General features: G+C 39.3%; 1 protein-coding gene across 1 annotated transcript in view; it reads right to left on the bottom strand.

Annotated features, from left to right (window-relative positions):
* Nucleotides 1–19,098, bottom strand: part of GRXCR1 (glutaredoxin and cysteine rich domain containing 1) — a 77,601-nt gene that overhangs the window by 27,338 nt on the left and 31,165 nt on the right. The gene's annotated exons all lie outside the window — the stretch shown is intronic.

Genomic DNA, 19,098 nt, shown 5'->3' on the forward strand with positions numbered 1-19,098 from the left:
CTACTCATCAACTTACCAAATTTTACAGCTTTTTTGAGCCAAAATTTACTGGGAATAACAAGATCTATATCATAGGATTGTTCTGAGATTTAAGAGGCATACAATGGGTGCCTGAGCTCTGTTGAATGACAGGCTCCCGTGTGCAGTGAGAAGGTTCTGCCGTGAGGAACAGAAGATATAGTGGCTCAGAGAGAGTACATAGAAACCAATATCAAGGTGGGCAGCAGGTCAAAGCCAGGCATAAAAAGGAAACAAGGAAACAGTACACTGCAATGGAGTGTAAGCAATTGGAGGCTTAGCTTATGCTGTCAAAATGGAGGCAAGCAACTCTCAAAACCAAGGTGAAGACTCCTAAAGACAGCATCTCTTTTTGTCTATGTTTCCTGCTGCATCAGACATCAGTGGCTGCATTCAAACCCTGCCAGCACTGCGAGGGCCTTATCAGCTAGGTCCTGACATCACCAGGGTGACATCACCCTCTTCCTCTTTATTATAGCCTTATTTGAAGGAGACTGAACAGAACCCAACTATATACCGTGAGATCAAGGGATACGTGAGTCTCCACAGTGCTACAGTTGTTGAAAGACAACCACACAACTTATAAACTCCTGTGAAATCAAAACTTTGATTTGAAACCACTCCAGATGGCTAAATACTAGAACCAGAAGGTAAGATACTAAGCTTCACCACTTTGTACTCAAAGAAATCAGACCACTCTGCCAGATGCAAATACAGATAGTTCTAGAAAGATATGAAGTGATGGAAATGGCTATGCAGTGGTCTCCACTTCACCGAGAGACTGGACATTTTTTTTTTCTAATGGTAAAATGTATTAAAGATGTAAGAATCTTTTCTTTCCTCAATAGAGTTTAGAAGCTAAGTTGAAAACCAGAGGCCTGGAGGGGCCAAGCAGGTGTCATAAATGCTGGAGCAGACCAGGAGTAAATAAGATATTAGTGAGAAGCAGGGAGAGTGTCATTTGAAAGGGAAAAACATAACTCAGCTTCAGGCAAGCTTCAGGAATGTCACTCAGTGTTGTCAGATATGATTATTGTAAATATAAACTTGAAATCTGGATTTTTATAGGAAATTTTCTGCATTCTAAATAGTGGCACCCCATTTAAAAATGTATTGAGACCCCTGGACAAAATATCTGAAGGCTGAATTTGGCCTATATACTGCTAATTTATAACATTGGAAAGGAGAGAGTCCCAGGGAGGTATATCAGATATACCTGGACTCTGTCTCTGGCCATCTCTGTCTTTGGGAAGCTAATGAGCTGTTTAGCCTCAGTTTTCTCATCTGTAAAATGTGATAATAGTGGTGGTAGGTACCTAATAGGTTTGCTGAGAAGATTAAGAAAACAACTAGTGTAGGGCTTAAAACATAGTACTGTGTGCTGAGTTATACACTGCAAAGATATTACACTCCACATTGTGGAATTTTTAAGATTAAGACCACAAGCAAAAATAAATCAATGGAAAATATCAATGTAATTAATGACAAGAAAAGAGGATTATTACTAGGCTTTAGATTAAGAAGCATTGATCTTCAAAAAGAGTAACCAAATGCCCAAGAGCCTCTGGTTCCTCTTCATATTCACAATTATGAACAAGCTGGGAATCAAGGAACTCACTGTAAATGCTACAGCTTTTGGAAGAGCACCAAACTTCTCTTTTTCCTGATACTATCTGAGTAATTATGCATTGTTCCTCTGGCTGCAAAGACTGCTATAACTGCATTTGTTTCTACCAAAATGTTCCACTTTTTTCAATAGTACACTTACTTTTGAAATATTTTATAAGAAATACATTTCCCCATGTGAAGAAGTGGGAAAACTTAAGATTGGGCCATTCTGTTCTCACACAGGATTCTCTCTGCTCGTACAACATATGCTTGGTACCACTTTTCTGTGTACCTCTAAGAGACAGACATTTAAAAAATAGTAATAACATGAACCCTTATCAAGTGGCCACGTTAGATGCTGTTCAGTGCAAAGGGTAACAAAAAATATCCCTTTGCCTACTGTTGAGGATGAGCTTTGCCTGGAATCAGTGATTGGATATTAGAATAAACTAGGGAGCTTTAAAAATCCCCAAAGCCCAGGCCAAGCACATACCAGTTATATCAGAATCACCAGAGTGATTTTTTTTTGAAATCTCCTCTGGCAATTCCACTGTGCAACCAAGTTCTAGAGCTAGTTGGATACCAGTTGGAAATGCAGAATCATGAGCTTCACCCCAGATCTACTGAATCCGAATCTGCACTTTAACAAGTTCTCTGGGAAATCTGGGTGCACATTATATTTTTGAGGAGCCCCGGTGAAGTCACATATAGGCAGCTTGACTTGTTAGAGAAACTGGGTTTATGTCCCTTTAAAATAACTGCTAGTCATTTATACAGTCATTAGAATAATTTGCCAAACATATGCTAGGCACTATATATATAATGGGGAGCAAAAATTATAATTCCTAACGACTTGGAGCTCATAGTTTAAAGTAATAAAAAAACTAAAATGTTACATAAATCAATATAGAATTACAAACTGTTAAGTGATGCAAAGGAAATGCACAAGTTGTTAGAAGAGGCTATGGCAGAAGGGCCTTTTCTGTTTTAGAGGTCGAAAAAGCGTTATCTGATATTTGAGCTCTGATTTAAAGGATAAGAAAGAGTTACAGGCATTAACTAGGCAGAGCGCATGGGGAAAAAGTCACAGATAAGTGCAAAGATGTTGAGATGGAGGAAGATGGCATGTTTGAGACTCTGAAAGAAGGTATTTGCTGAAACACAAAGGAGAATTATAATAATACTGAATGATTCTGGACACGCATGTAGGATCAATATCATGTTGTATTTTATAGCCACTCTATGGCCTTTAACCTAAGAGCAATGAGAAGTTCCTGAAGGCTTTTAAGGAGGATGGGAGGGGTTTACATATTTTAAAAATAACCCTGGTGGCGCAGTGGTTGAGAGTCCGCCTGCCGATGCAGGGAACGCGGGTTCGTGCCCCGGTCCGGGAAGATCCCACATGCTGCGGAGCGGCTGGGCCCGTGAGCCATGGCCACTGAGTCTGCGCGTTCGGAGCCTGTGCTCCGCAACGGAAGAGGCCACAACAGTGAGAGGCCCACATATCGCAAAATAAATAAATAAATAAATAAATAAATAAGTGAAGCTGGGCCAGTGCAGATAGTTGCACAGGATGTGCACTGCACAAACCTAGAGACTGTCATTATTAGCAAAGAATAAAGGAAGGATGCCTCCAGGGTTGTGTGATTCCACAACTTGAGCAATCGTACTCAGTCTCATTCCCAACTCCCTTGGTCTGAAAACTGAGATTGAATCCAGGGTAAATTCAAGGTAGGAAATATAGTTCATCTAGTAGAATAGGCTATTAAGTAAAATTTTCTAAAAATAATCTCACTGAACAATTTTTTTGATATGATTTGAAAGTGGATTTTTCTAGAGGTAGAAGTGGGTTAAATGATTCCTCAAGGTTGTTTCCAGTTTCATAATATCAGTTTTAAATGATATTGTCTTTAGAAAAAGAAATCCTCTTCTACACTTGCCTCATTTTCTTTCCCTCAACAGATTTGTCAGAGCATTTGGCCAGAAAGCTAAAAATAGCCCCTCAGTGGTTAGCTGTCCCTCTTCTCCCTTCCTGAGAGTTACCATGGGAATAGCGTAATGAAGGATGGAGGCATCTGAGACAGCGCTAAGAAGCCACTGGGATTTGCAGCCCGCTTGTTCTGAGAAAGCCGACCTAGATGTTAATAAAGGCAAGCCGTTTCTTCCTTTCCATTGATTAAAAAAGATGACTCTTTGGGGTGCCCCGAAGCCTCACAACAACCTGCAGCAAACGTAGATGTGTTGGTAAGGGACGGAAATTGCTGTGAACAAGACTAAGGAGGGAGGAGATATGGGGATATATGCATACGTATAGCTGATTCACTTTGTTGTGAAGCAGAAACTAACACACCATTGTAAAGCAATTATACTCCAATAAAGATGTTAAAAAAAAAAAAAGACTAAGGGGTTACTTTGTAGCCAACGTATGTCCTCAGCTTGCCCCTTGTCCGGCAATAGCCACTGTCAACAGTAAGTTCTGTAGTCACCTAGGCATCCAGGGACACTTCTGGAGGCCTCACATCCACTGGAACTGTCATTGATTCAGGCCAAGGATTAGTCCCTACGGCTCCCCGACAGAGGATCAGCTCTGCGCAGACCCAGCTCCCCGGGCTGGAGCAGATCCAGATCCAGTGGGCTATTTCCACTTGACCCCTTTGACTGTACAGCCTGGGGCCGGTTTGACAAGGCCTCCTGAAATCTGGGCCTCCAGACAATTCCAGGAACTCAGGTCTTAAACAAAACTTTAAAATATAATAAAAAGTGACATTTTTAAATGGCGATGGCAGACATCATGCTAATAACTTTACGTTCACTTAATCTTTTCCAATAACTTACATGCTGTAATGGTCTTTATTTATAGATCTAGAAACCTAGGCTCAGACGGGATAAGTGTCCTAGACAAGGTGACAGAGTTAAAGTTACAGCAAAGTTAGAAAATTGGAGCCCAGATACACACCCTTCAAAGTCTGTGGGTTTCTACTGAGTCCAGCAGAACCCTTGAACCACACTCTTGGTTTGCTACCGCTGCCCCAGAATCAGGTTGTTGCCAAAACAGACTGATGTAGGCCTAATTCAGTGCCCATGAGATAATACTGGCGATTTAAAGAGGTTTGCCTCTTTACTAAATTATGCGCCCACATTTAACAGTAAGTAACATCACAGGAGGGACACTGTAAATGTTTTCCTGTCTAAAAGGATACCTTTGAAATGGACAAAGTAGAGAGAGCTCTTCTCTGCTGTCTGAAGGCAAAGAGGTGAAGTGATTAGCTCAGAGCCATGCAGCATATCAGAAGGCAAACCGGGACTAGACCTATTTCTTGATTATCAGGCATTGGGCCAACCCACTGGCTCCAGGGACCACCATTTTAAATAGAAGACACATGCCTTTGGAAGCAGGGCCGTGGGGCTTCGTAAAGGACGGGAATTTTTTCTCTCTCTTTCCCTCTCCATGCTACTCTGTAAACTTCTGTAGCCGTATGCATATTCTGGGATGCTTCTTAATATTAAATTTAAATAAATAAATAAGCCCCCGCCCACCCTTGCTTTCAAACCGCCTTTTGAATTCTCATTCTTGCGCTTAACTACTGTGATGTGAAAACCCACTTTATCCACACCAGGCTCCTCTCTTAGCTTATTTCCTGGATCTAATTCCATTCTGACCACACTTCCTATTCAGTTCTGAGGGTACATGGTGATTTTCTAGGCCAGCGGTCCCCAAGCTTTTTGGCACCAAGGACTGGTTTCGTGGAAGACAATTTTTCCACGGACGGGGGCCGGGGGCGTGATGGTTCAGGCGGTGATGCGAGCAATGGGGAGCGGCAGATGCAGCTTCGCTCGCTGGGCTGCCGCTCACCTCCGGCTGTGCGGCCTGGTTCCTAACAGGCCACGGCCCGGTACTGGTCGGTGGTCCGGGGGTTGGGGACCCCTGTTCTATGCCGTATTCCCTCCTACACATTGACCACAAAACACCACGGGGAACTTCTCCGTGTCCCGCTGTAAGACACAGGTTATAAAAATAATTACGATACCTACTATTTGTTGCAGGACTCCTGCATATACATATGTAGTTCCGGGACTGCAAAGGGGAACATTATGTGTGCAATGTTCACTTATCATAAGAGATAAGGATTATTATCCAAATTTTATAGAGGAGGAAACTAAAGCTTGAAGATAAACTTAAGGTGTCTAAATACCTCAGAGGAAAAAGGAGCAGAACCAGAATTTTAACCTGGGTCTGCCTCCTATGTCCTTGCTCGTGCCTTAGGAAGATACTACATAACCCTCTTAAATACAACAAACCGATGGGTCATACTATTCCAGACCTGAGTGTGAACTGTATACCACAGAGGGACTGTCAAAAGGACTGTCCTAGAAATTCCCATTGCTCATCCCTCCACTTTATTCTAATATCTCTGGTTACATGTCACCCCTCAGACAGACCTTCCCTCATCACCCCATGTAAAACAGACCCTCTATCCTCCAACCCAGTTCTTTTCTTTAGGATACCTAGTACTGCTGGACATTATTGTGTACGTTGATTGGTTTACTGTCTATCTCCAAAAATAAAATATAACCTAAATAAAGCAGGAATTCGTTTTGTACACAAGAACCTAGAATATTACCTGATACATAGTAGATGCTCAGGAAATACCTCCTGACCTCTTCTCCATACATTTAATTAAAACTTGGTTTGAATCTGCCTCTTAGTAACAGAGTAATCTTGGACCAGTTACTTAACCTCTTTAAGTTGCAATTTTCTAATTTGTAAACTAGACATCAATGCCTATTTCATGGGAATTTGTGAGGATTAAATAATTTAATGAATAGAAAAACCCTTAACATGAAGCCTGATGCATAATAAACACTCAACAAATGCCATTTCTTTATTATTAATATCATTAGTACAAAATGTTTTGGACACACACCAGCAGCACTATCACCACTATGATTATAACCAACAAGTCCAAATTCACACCTCAGAAGTCTGAATGTGGCAAAGTTTAACTTCAGAATTACACGATGATGAAAAAATAAATCTCTTTAATGACTTAACTTACCACTTACAATTGTTTGGATGCGTCATCAATTCTGAGAGTGAAAACAATAGAGGAGACCATGCATATAAGATGTAATAAAAATCCCTCTTTGTCTAAGTTCAGCTGCCCTCTGGGTGGCATGAAAGAAACACGTGAGTAACAATCTCTGCATGCAAAGATTTCTGTAGAGAGTATTCTGTTTTCATAATGCTCCAAGATTATGGAGTTCATTTTATATCATTCATTATAGTTCATTTCCTTTCATGCTTCAGAAATTATCTATTTGTCCAAATCAATTACTGAGTTGGCCTAGACATGAATTGAAAAGTCAATGAACCTAATGAATCCTCCAGACCAAAGAAATACATTTTTCCAGAAAGTTAAACTGAAACAATACTGACTTTACAGCACATCAGACTTAATTGGAAATGAAGGTGTTCCCCACCTCATGAAGACCTTAGAAAGGGGTCGCAGTTCTCTCAATTCTGCGTTATTCAAGCACAGGGAGGTTTCACTTGAACATCGAAATTTTTGTCTTCTCTTTAAAAAGCAGAAAACTTGACAACACTAGTTTTATTGCATTCCTCTGCAAAAGTAATACCTGGAGCTTGACAGCGACAACTCCGTTTAGATGACACATGTCTCCTGTTGCCACATTTAACATCATTCCTTTATATCTAGACAACATCTCTCATTAACATTGTCTGCATTGCCCCTTTAGATCTGAGTTAGTGATGTCATATCTAGTCCATATGCACACTTTATATGGGAAGAAATTGAGACTCACAGTTTCAGTATTTGAATCAAACTTTTTTAGGAAGCAACATGTTGCAGTGGAAAGAAAATCCATCTGGAGCCATGACTTTGGCACTTAGGAGTTGCATAAATTTGGAAAAATCAGTTTACTTTTCTGGGGCTACTTTTTCTCTCTCTCTTATGAGTGTAGCTATAATCTAGCCCATAAGGGAGTTGAAGGATCACAGGTAAAATGCACCTGAAGACATTGTAAATTATAAAACTTTACAAACACACCAGCCATCATTATCCCCCAAAGTCACACAGCTGGGAGAAGAGGAACTAGGATCTCATGGAAACCACCTTCCTCCCAAACAAAAGCATCTCTCTTCCAATAGGAATAATTTGGTTTCTATAGAAATTGTCACAAACACGATTTATTGGCATTTGCAATTCTACTCATCTCTGCGGATAACACTAATATTGAGGTGAACAACAAAATCATCATTTCAGGAGCATCCAATCCCAAAGTGATGTGCTTGCCACAGCGAAAAACCAGGCAGCAAATGAATCAGAAACATCCTACAAATGGAGGCATTGAAAAAACATATTTTCCCTCTCATCCTATGAAAGATTCAAGTTGCAAAACCAGAAGAAACTGGACTAAAATGTTGAACAACAGCATCTGAATAATAAGTGCTTAGTTCTGCCTTGATCATTTTCATAACACCTTTCATCTTTTTACTTTATACAAACCCTCGTGCTTTCTTAAAGGGAAAGGTGCCCTTTATCTTCCACTCTCCCAAATATACACATATGATGAATAAAAATCAAACAATAAAAGATTAAAATCTTTCCGGATTTTCTACATCAAAGAAAATGCCTGACTAATTAGCTAAATGTAGTCAATCCCTTTTAGTGGGTTAGGAAGTGATAAGAGTCTACTTTGGATTTTGAAATACCTGCATCTCGTCTCAGCTTGATGCTTTCACAAATTCCGGTGTTATGAAGAGAAGTGATCTCAGTCTCTGTGGAACTCCCAGAGCAGACTGAGAGTCTATTTCAAAGGCAGAGGACACTCAGAGGTTGAGAAAAGTGGACCCAGCCTCAGGCAAATCCCTCATTCCTGCCTCCTCCTCAGGTTTCCAGGTTTAAGCCTTGATGTCCCTCTGACTCTTCTGAATGTCAGTCTCAACCTCTGCTAAATATGCTCCACTCCAGATTCTAAACACAGTATTTAGGGGAAGAAACTGCCGGACAGCACTGATGGGTAGCTTGGAAGTTGGCACATGAAGCTGATACATGTATTTTATGAGCATCAAGTCCTTTAATTCTGAAGGAAATAGGTACTATCATTATCTTAGCTTTTCAGATGAGGAAACAGAGAAGTAGGTGACAAGCCTATAGAGAGACAGAGAGATACATAGATAGATAGACAGACAAATAGAGATAGATTAATTTTAAGGTCATGGATCACAGGTTTAGGAGCTAAAGGACTTCAGGTTACACAATCTTAAAACAGACAGGAAACTTGGAGATCATCTAGCCCAACTTGAACAAATGTATGACAGTGTCAAGAGTACACTCAAACCTCTGGTAATTGGACTATTGCACTTATTGACTTCCTATAAACACACAATGAGGGTAAGGCAGGCACGAAACACATTGTTCTTTCAAGACCTCGATACAGTCACTTGTGAGCAGCACTCTTCTCCAAGTTGCTGCTGAAGAAATGGAAAGATTATAAAGAGGAGTAAGTGCATTAAAGAAAGATTTGCCTGATCTTTAATCAATCTAGTGTGTCTCATCTCTCTTTTCTACTCCTTCCTACCACTCCCCTTGCAATATGCCTTGCCTCCAAACGTCAAACAAGCCTAAGAAATTGCTCTGAAAACCAGACACGAAGCATGATCAAATGAGGGAGGTACTTTGTGTTACATGAAAAGGAAAACAGAAATGAAAATGCTTGAAATTTCTGCATAAAGCCAGAGGTTGAATTTGTCTGTGTGCTCCACAAAGGAATCTAGCTAAGTCTTTCAGTTCCACTTCAAAGAGCACAAACGAATAATGGTAAGATTTCAAAAGCAAGAAAACGTTGCCTTCCCATCTCTCCTCAGATTTCCCCAGATTAGGTTGCTTTAATAAAAGGAACTAAATTGTGAGGCACATGAAACCTACAGAAGCAGATGTGAAGAATAATACTCAAAACCATAAAAAATGTATTTTTTCAAGTACATACTGTACTGTTTGGGATGATCAATGTAATTTTGTAAAGGAAGTTTAACACTTCATATTGATTGCATATTCAAATACGAAATAAATGCAGGTGTTTTGTTTTGTTTTGTTTTGCGGTACGCGGGCCTCTCACTGCTGTGGCCTCTCGCGTTACGGAGCACAGGCTCCGGTCGCGCAGGCTCAGCGGCCATGGCTCACGGGCCTAGCCGCTTCGCGGCATGTGGGATCTTCCCGGACCGGGGCACAAACCCGTGTCCCCTGCAACGGCAGGCGGACTCTCAACCACTGCACCACCAGGGAAGCCCAATGCAGGTGTTTTTAAACAAGACTGATCACAGTATTATCAGAAGGAAGAAAACAAAAATATTTCTGGAAATGTTCTTCACCAGACACTGCTGGCTTTGACACCAGAACTCCTTACTGGAGCTGATGACTAGATTTTGGAGATTCAGTCATTAGGAAAGAGATCTGCTTAAATTACTGAAGGAAATAATAAGTCTCATTAGGTGGAAGATTTTATCATCAACAATTTTATTCATAATTCAATCAACACTGGAAGCAGAAAAAATATTCATTGATGATTTTCATGCTACAGGCTTTATAGCAGATGAATGCATTTATTATCACTATAATCCTCACAATATGCAATGCAATAGATATTATTATTCCATTTTCACTGACAAAGTAAGTGAGTCACAGGGAGATTGCAAACTTGTTGAAAGCACAAAATCACAAAAATCTTTTCCCACTGACATATATAACATCCTTCTCTCCTAGACTTCCTCTTATATATCTGGTTATCCCTTCTCCATGTTCAGCTAGGGTCTCTCTTTCCCTAAGAATTCTGGCTCTCATGGGCTCTCAGCTTGGTCTACCTCCTTCTCTCTGGATGAGCTCATCCAAAATTTCAATAGTTAACTGAAGGCTGTGAACTCCCAAGGGTATATCCTCAGCTCAGATTGCACTCCAGCATTCCAGATTGAAGGTCCAGTTATCAATGTAACATCTCCACCTGGAGAAACACACCCTCTCTACCTTGCATTGAGGATGCCTGAAGCTAACTTCATCATTGCCACTAAACCTATTCAACCAGCTGCTGAAAATCTGGGGAGGTCCTGATTTCTCCAGGGCTTTCCCTCACCACCCCCTGTGTTCCATAAATCGAGTATCAATTCTTTCTTTTTATGTTTCAAGCCTGTCTCCTTCCCTCTGTTCCCACTCCTACAGTTTTAACTCAGGACCCCACTATTCTCGCCTGGATTACAACAGCCCCTTAACTTGTCTCCATGCCTCTAAAGTAGCCCCTTTCTATGCATTCTCCAGAATGCATAGAAGAATCTGATCATGTCATTTCTTGACATAAAATAATAATAAACGACTGCTTCCCATAGCTTTCAGGATAAGGTCAAAATACTCACCTATAAAGCCCTCTGTGATGTGGCTCTTATCTTCCCCCTAGCATTCTTTCCCATGGCACACCTTGCCCTGTACCGATTATCTGACTAATGTTTATAAGTTTCAACTACGTGCCAAATTCTCCAACACACCAAAACACGCCATGTTCTTTAGGACCCATGACGTTCGTTCTCTTATGTAGTCCTTGTGCCTGGAGCACTTTCCTCCATTGTTTCCCCTTCCTTCTCAACCAACACAAGTCAGGTCAAGCCGCATCTCTCTAGGGAGACTCTCCCACTCCTCCCTCCAACGGGCTGGGTGCTGCCCAACTTCTGCATCCCATCATGCACTCTGCACCACCCCTTCCTCCTTTACCATGAGACTATGAAGTTGCTGGGATCAGTGTTTCTGTTATTTTACATCCTTTACACTTAATAGAGTGTCTATTAAGAAGCACTAAGCACATGTTTGTTGAATGAAGAACAAACCAAAATTTGAACTTAAGGCCGTCAGATCCTAAAGCTTATGCACTTCCTACTATAATAACACAATACAGCATAATACAGGGGAAAATTAAGAAAAGAAAATGGATACTTTTCATCTAAAATAGGCAAATCAATAAAACCTCACTAGAATATCATCAAACCGATTGCAACTTAGGGGAACACTTACAGTGTATATTTTTTCTATCTCATTAACAAATTTTTGAATAATAATGACTAATTTGTTCTTAGCAAAATGCCCAAAGCGAAAACGCAGGTTGTTGCTGTTGCTTGGCCACTCAGTAGGTGTAGATAAGTCTGGCTAGAATGATTTAATAATGGTTGTCTCTGATTAAATTGAAACTACATTGCCAGGCCAAGAGCTGCAAGCTGAGAGTTGCACAGCAGCCAACAGGATGCATTCAAAGAAATCACCAAAGGCCTCTTTCACTTGTCCTCATTTTATTGTTTTTAACGACATATGGAAGAGAAAAAGACCAAAAGACTAGCACTTACAATTAAAATGAAATAATGTAGTTTTATTCAAGTTAATGATGATTCTGTGAAGTGGTACTCCAAAATATATATTTGTGAAGCAATAACCATCTTTAAAATAAAATAGAGAGCATCATTATGCTCCAGTAAGATGTGGTTAAATGCCTGTGCAGATGTTAGCCGTGCCTGAGGAAAGCCTAGCCTGTTGGTCTTTCATCAACATCCACGTCTACCTGGTAGCACCTACCGAAATGGTAATCTAAGAAACAACCACCCTTTGAAGAGACCAATTTACAGTCCCCAACCTGCATTCCACTGTCACATCCTCAGCCAGCCCTGGGAGAGAGAGAGCATCTTTCTCTCTGGTTCCCAAGCTCTAAGAATCTAAGTAGAGAAGGTGACAAACATGGTTCCCATCGCCCCCAAATGTGGAGAAGAAAGGAAGAAAGAAGCAGAGATGAAAGAAAGATTCTTGACAGTATTTCCACCTTTCTTTCCATCTCCGTCCCTGAAATGGCCATGGATTACTACATGAGTCAACAAATAAATTCCTCTTTCTGAGTCTTTTGTTTGAGTTGGTCATGTTTCTGCTGTGATCAAAGATACTGTTATAGCACCCCAGATTTCAGCAGATTCCATAAACTTTAGTGATTACATTCTTGCTCTCCAGAAATAAAAGCCCTTCCAGAAACAATCTTTTGTAGAGAAAATCAGCCTTTTTAGCAGTTTCCACATGCGTGGGACATAGCCCATTTCTACACTCATACATCACCTAGGCTTGAACAGAATGAGGGACTGAAGACCTCAGGAATGCTTCGCCGATCTCCTTCCTCTTGACTTCATGGTTTCAAGAATTCCGAATTTGGAGATACACCACCTAAGTTGTGACTCCCATCTGTGCTAGTCTGTATTAAAATGACCTATAACAGATTGAGTCCCACATTTGTAAAACAGGTAAAACCCTCTTGCATCTACGTCACCCAGCTCTTGTAAGGATCAAAAAAAATGCACAGCATTACTATACTTTTTACAACTATACATAAGTAACTGCTCTTAATTACTGATATTTCCCAAGGCTAAGTCTTGAACCTTTGATATCTTTTCTATAAACTCCTTCCCTTGAAGGACTAACCTATTTGCCTTCACTACCACCTTCCTGCTCCTGGCTCCCAAGTCAATACTTTTTTTCCTTTCCACTCATCTGAGCTAGACTAATGAACATTTCCTTTTTTAAATCCTGACATAACCTTAAGCTCAGCAAGTCTAAAATCTGACTTTTCCCCAAATCCATGCTCTCTCTGATCTTCCCTCTCTGGCTTTTGTCTGTCCATCTTCTAATGGGTCCTGAAGTCTCCATCCTTCCTTTCTATTGATCAGATCCAAACATAAACCAGTTTCTGTTGGGCCATTTACCAAGTGTGTACCTTTTCCATTTATTGCAGCAAATTCAACTTCTGATAGACTGAAGTATCAGAATGCTTTTAATGCCCAGCCTGCAAGCCTCTTCAGAACTATTTCTGTTTACAAGCTCCAAGAATAGGAGACCCGCCTATATCCCCACAGTGTTTGGGTCCACAGACCCTACAACACACACCTGTGACTCTCTAACTGCTAGTTTTCTTTTGGCTGGAAGTTCTAAGGCATTCACCATCACCTGGGTGCAGCTCTCAGCCAGTGATTAATGGGAGTTGGAGGATGAATATCCCAGATTCCCTGCCCCTCTGAAGTGTGTTCAGTATTGTAGGATTGAGTTCTAGTTGTCTATAGCAGTAACTCCTCAATATCACCTTGTATTTTCTTCCTGCCATCTCTGTCTCTCCTACTGGGGCTTCCTGAGATCATTTCCCAAATATATTACATACATTCAAATCCTTGCCTAGGGAACCCAATCTAAAACAAATAGTTATCCTTGATGGGAAAATTCCCCTCTCCCCAAATGCATTTTTATTCTATTTTCATCTCCTAGATTTCAAAGCAATGTTATCTTAGGTCTCCAAGCTTTCCAAAGGTCTTAGTAAAATCGTTCTTTTTCTGTTTACTTGCAGCCCTTTCTTCTACCCTGAATCCAGGCATTTAAACCATCTTTTGCTATTACTATTGTTTCACCTATATTTATCTGCCACTCCCAAGTAACAGGTAAAGAATCTGAGGGAAGGAATTGAATATTAAACATCTTCTGTTTCCCCCAAAATGCCTATATATATAGGGATCAGTTTTGCATGCAGAAATGAGAGCTGTACTAAAAAACATAGTAGATGCTCAATAAGCATGAGTTGAATTAATTAATGAATGGAGAATAACTCCAGGAGAAATGGAGAGAAGAAAATCATTGAAAACAAATATGTTATTTTGAGATTGGTTTTTCTGATGGAATATTTAAAATAGACCTCAAAATAATGAAGATCATATATGACAAATCCACAGCTAACACCACACCCAATGATGAAAGGCTTTCAGCTTAGATCAGGAAAAAGACAAGGATGCCCACTCTCATAACTTCTATTCAAGATAGTACTGGAAGTCCTAGCCAGAGCAATTTGGCCTCCCCTCCCCCCCCCAAAAAAAAATCAAGGCATTTGAATCCAAAAGGAAATAGCAAAATTGTCTCTGTTTGCAGGTGACATGATCTTACATATAGAAAGCCCAAAGACTCCATCAGAATTGTTAGAACTGATAAATAAATTCAGTAAAGCTGCAGGATACAAAATAAACATACAAAAATCAGCTGTGTTTCTATACAATAACAACTATCCACAAAAGAAATTAAGAAAAAAAATCCCATTTATAATAGCATCAAAAAGAATAAAATAAATAACTTTAACCAAGGAGGGGAACGATCTGTACACTAAAAATTATAAAACATAGATGAAAGAAATTTTAAAAGACACAAATAAATGGAAAGGTATCCCATGTTCATGGATTGGAAGAATTAATATTGTTAAAATATCCATACTATCCTTATCTTACACAATGCACAAAAATCAACTCAAAATTGATTAAATATTTAATTGGAAGACTGGAAATCATAAAACTTCTAGAAGAAACCATAAGGGAAAAGTTCCTTAACATTGGTCTTGGCAGTCATTTTTTGGATCTGACACCAAAAGTACAGGCAACAAAAGCAAAAATAAATAAGTAGGACTACATCAAACCAAAAAGAATCTGCAGAGCAAAGGAAACAGTCAACAAATCAAAAGGCAACCTATAGAATGGGGGAAAATATTTGCAAACCATATGTCCAATAAAGGGTTAATATCCAAAATACTTAAGGAAATCTTATAACTCAATAACAAAAAACAAATAATCCAACTTTAAAATGGGCAGAGAACCTGAATAGATATTTTTCCTAACATTAGCCAACAAGTATATGAAAAGATGCTCAACGTCACTAATCATCAAGAAATACAAATCAAAACCACAATAAGGTACCACCTCACATCTGTTAGGATATCAATGACCAAAGAGATAAGGGATAACAAGTATTGGCATGCATGCAGAGAAAAAGGAACCCTTGTACAACCTTGCACACTGTTGGTGGGAATGTAATTGGTACAGCCACTATGGAAAACAGGATGGAGGTTCCTCTAAAAAACAAAATATAATACTACCGTATGATCCAGCAATCCCACTTCTGGCTATAAATCCAAAAGAAGTGAAGCCACTATCTCAAAGAGATATATGCAGTTCCATGTTCACTGCAGCATTATTCAAAATAGCTAAGTTATGGAAACAATCAAGTGTCATTGACAAACGGATAAAGATAATGCGATTATATATATATATATATGATATATATATATATAATTCACCCAGTGAAAAAGAAGGAAACTATGCCAATTGTGACAATATGGATGAAAATGAAGGGTATTATGCTAAGTGAAAGACAGAGAAAGACAAATACTGTATGGTATCATTTACACGTGGAATCTAAAAAAAATCTCAAACTCATAGAAACAGAAAATCACATGGTGGTTGACAGGGGCTGGGGGGGTGGAGAAAATGGGGAGATATTTATCAAAAGGTACAAACTTTCATTTATAAGATGAATAAGTTCTGAGGCTCTAATGCACAGCCTGGTGGCTATAGTTAATAATATTGCATTGTATGCTTGAAATTTGCTAAGAGAGTGGGTCTTAAGCATTCTTAACAACAGCAACAACAACAAAGTAACTATGTGAGGTGATGGATGTGCTAATTAACTTGATTGTGGTAATGATTTCACAATGTATACAAATATCAAATCGTCACATTTTACACTTCAAATACATACAACTTCATTTCTTAATTATAGTTCAGTAAAGCTGGAAAAAAATCTTTAACCACAATTGTAGCTATAACCCCAATTAAAGAACAATTGGCTAGAAGTTTCAGCACCAAAAATGATCTTCAACTAACAAAGCATGAGAAATAATATGCAATTTTACAAAACAATACAAATGAACTATGTCTAACATTGATTTTGAATACTAAAATTGCCCAGCACAATACACTGAAGCATTAGGATGTAACAGAAAAATTTATATTATCTCTTAGTCAAGCAACTGTTCCCCAAAAGTTAAACAAAAACAAAAACAAAGCAGAATCACAAAATCTGGGAATGGTGACTTTCAAAAGCATACATTGGGTGATACCAGCTCAATTGTCCATTTATTTAAAAGTATTTAAAGTGCATCTGCTATATGCCAAGCACTGTTCTGGGAACTGGTGATGCAGTGGTGAATAAAACAGACCAAAAAATAATTTCTGTCCCCAGGGAGATAACATTCTAGTGGACACTTTGAGCATTTTAACCCATAATTACCCAAAGTTGGGCTCAAAAAAACTCAGAACAAGGGGAACATCAAAATAAGTTTAACTCCCTACTAGAACTAATTGCACTTTTTTTGAACTTATGAAAACCTAGAATAGAGTGCTGCCATGCTGAATTGCTCTTTCCTCAGGAGCAGCAGTACGGCAGCTAGAAGAATTAAAAAATATCAAGAATGTGTCTTCAAGAAGATGTGGTACATATATACAATGGAATACTACTCAGCCATAAAAAGGAAGGAAATAATGCCATTTGCAGCAACATGGATGCAACTGGAGATTATCATACTAAGTGAAGTAAGTCAGAAAGAGAAAGACAAATTCCACATGATACTACTTATATGTGTAATCTAAAATATGACACAAATGAACCTATCTAGGAAGCAGAAACAGACTCAGACATAGAGAACAGACTTGTCGTTGCCAAGGGGGAGGGAGTTGGGGGAGGGATGGAGTGGGAGTTTGGGATTAGCAGATGCAAACTATTATACGGAGAATGGATAAACAACAAGGTCCTATTGTATAGCACAGGGAACTATATTCAATACCCTGTGATAAACCGTAACAGAAAAGAATATGAAAAATTACATATATACATATATATATGTAAAACTGAATCACTTTGCTGTACAGCAGAAATTAACACAACACTGTAAATCAACTATACTTCAATAAAATAAATAAATGTTAAAAAAGTGTATCTTCAGGTGGAAAGAGAGAAAGTTGGAACCCATTTAAAAGAAACCTTTTCTCTCAAGGAGATTTGAAATGTTAGATGAAAGCAGTTTATCCTATGGCAGTATGGAATGAAGAAATTAATGAGTCAGAGTGAGCTGAACTCCCACCCAGAGGTATTCTATATAGAAGTTCTTGCTTGTCTACTTTCAGAAGTGTGTAACTCAGCTTCAGCGTCTGATCTTTGGAGGTGATGAAAATGAGGGGATCAAATGAATCAGCTGTCTCTTAGTACAACCCTTCCTCCTCCACTTTTTGCCTCTATCAAAGCAAGTGCTTTCTCTTCTCTCCATCTTGCCCTTCTTCTCCACCTCATTAAACCCCCTTCAAAGATGGTGGAAGGGCACAAGTCCAGATGATTCCATTTCATTTGTAACTGTGAAGAAGGAAATTGACTGTAAATTTTTTACGTGAATGGATTCAGCATATTTTTTTGCAGACAGTTATATCTGAGAGTGCCATCCTGAGAATGTTTTATGGAAATTGCTGAAATAAATTACAACAATAAGCAAATTGCTGGAAAAAAATAATAGGGGATTGCAATTGGCAAAATTTGGTTAATTGGTCTGCTGAGATTCTTTTTTTTTTAACATCTTTATTGGAGTATAATTGCTTTACAAGGGTGTGTTAGTTTCTGCTTTATAACAAAGTGAATCAGCTATACATATTCATATATCCCCATATCTCCTCCCTCTTGCGTCTCCCTCCCACCCTCTCCATCCCACCCTTCCAGGTGGTCACAAAGCACTGAGCTGATCTCTCCATGCTGATCTCCCTGTGCAGCTGCTTCCCACTAGCTATCTACTTGACACTTGGTAGTGTATATATGTCCATGCCACTCTCTCACTTTGTCCCAGCTTACCTTTCCCCCTCCCCATGTCCTCAAGTCCATTCTCTACGTCTGCATCTCTACTCTGGTTCTGCCCCTACGTTCTTCAGAACCACTTTTTTTTTTTTTTAGATTCCATATATATGTGTTAGCATACGGTATCTGTTTTTCTCTTTCTGACTCACCTCACTCTGTATGACAGACTCTAGGTCCATCCACCTCACTACAAATAACTCAGTTTCATTTCTTTTTATGGCTGAGTAATATTCCATTGTATATATGTGCCACATATTTTTTATCCATTCATCTGTCATAGGACACTTAGGTTGCTTCCATGTCCTGGCTATTGTAAATAGAGCTGCAATGAACACTGTGGTACATGACTCTTTTTAAATTATGGTTTTCTCAGGGTATATGCCCAGTAGTGGGATTGCTGGGTCATATGGTAATTCTATTTTTAGTTTTTTAAGGAACCTCCATATTGTTCTCCATAGTGGTTGCTATCAATTTACATTCCCACCAACAGTGCAAGAGGGTTCCCTTTTCTCCACACCCTCTCCAGCATTTATTGTTTATAGATTTTTTGATGATGGCCATTCTGATTGGTGTGAGGTGATATCTCATTGTAGTTTTGATTTGCATTTCTCTAATGATTAATGATGTTGAGCATCCTTTAATGTGTTTGTTGGCAATCTGTATATCTTCTTTGGAGAAATGTCTATTT

This window comes from Aethalodelphis obliquidens, unplaced genomic scaffold (genome assembly GCF_003676395.1).
Source record: "Aethalodelphis obliquidens isolate GAN/ISIS:26980383/991018 unplaced genomic scaffold, ASM367639v1 scaffold6, whole genome shotgun sequence".
In the NCBI taxonomy this organism is placed as follows: domain Eukaryota; kingdom Metazoa; phylum Chordata; class Mammalia; order Artiodactyla; family Delphinidae; genus Aethalodelphis; species Aethalodelphis obliquidens.